Raw genomic sequence first — 1014 nt, 5'->3', positions numbered from 1 at the left:
CCCTATTTCTAGCATTTTTTTGACAACTTTCTTTGAGAAATTGAAAACTTTGACTTTTTGGGTCAATGACAACCTAATGGGTCAAGGTTGACCTCAACCCTATCCCCAGGTCCAAATTTCAAGTTTTGGAAGTTTCAAGATATCAGGCTTCAAAAAGTTTCATTTTCCCGCTTCTGGGTCAGCCGTTTCAGATTTCAAAATGGTAAACTCTTAAATTGCATTTAATCTAGGTCCATTTCTAGGGATTAAGGTTAATTGGGATTTAATTCTCCAATGTCGACCTCTCTAGAAGTTTGTGCTCTAGATCACTATATAAGGAAGCCTCCTCCTCTCATTTTCTCTAACCATAAGAACACAAGAACACATATGCATATTATGATATTAGATAATCTATTATCTACATGATCAAGCAAGTATTCCATTAAGCATTTTCAAGGAAGCATCCAAGCCACTGTCTCCATTCAAGTTCTCAATTGAAGATCAAGGATTTAAGCATTCACGCCTTTGGCAGGATTTGGTTCAAGCATTCAAGATTCATCATTCAAAAACCTAGATCTAACCATCATGGTGGTGTGATATTCCTTCGAGATCCTTTGTTCATATTCAAGATCTGTTCATTTCTTCTCTCAAGGTGGATTCCAAGCATACAATCAATGAGGTTTTGATTTTCATTTGCTAATGTTATGTTCAAGCTTTCATATCAACATACTTGTTTACATTTCAAATACAATTACATATTTATTGAATATCATAGCTTCATTGTTAGATTTACTTCTACTACCTACCATCATTCTTTACTTCAATTCTATTACTAAGGTTGATTCCAAACTAGGGTTTGACCAAGGAAAATCCCTCATCCAAACAAAAAAACCATTTTTTCTTGTAGGTACAAGTATAGGACATCGAATTGAAGTTTAAATCTAGATACCCTTTTCGACAAACCTTCAAGATTTGCAAATAGAATTTCCATTGGAGTAGTGCAAGTCAAGGTAAAAAATAAAGGGGTAAGATTGT

The sequence above is a fragment of the Cupressus sempervirens genome, chromosome 11, assembly GCF_028749045.1.
Source record: "Cupressus sempervirens isolate cs-2001-9-10 chromosome 11, ASM2874904v1, whole genome shotgun sequence".
Lineage (NCBI taxonomy): Eukaryota > Viridiplantae > Streptophyta > Pinopsida > Cupressales > Cupressaceae > Cupressus > Cupressus sempervirens.
This window is presented reverse-complemented; position numbering follows the sequence as displayed.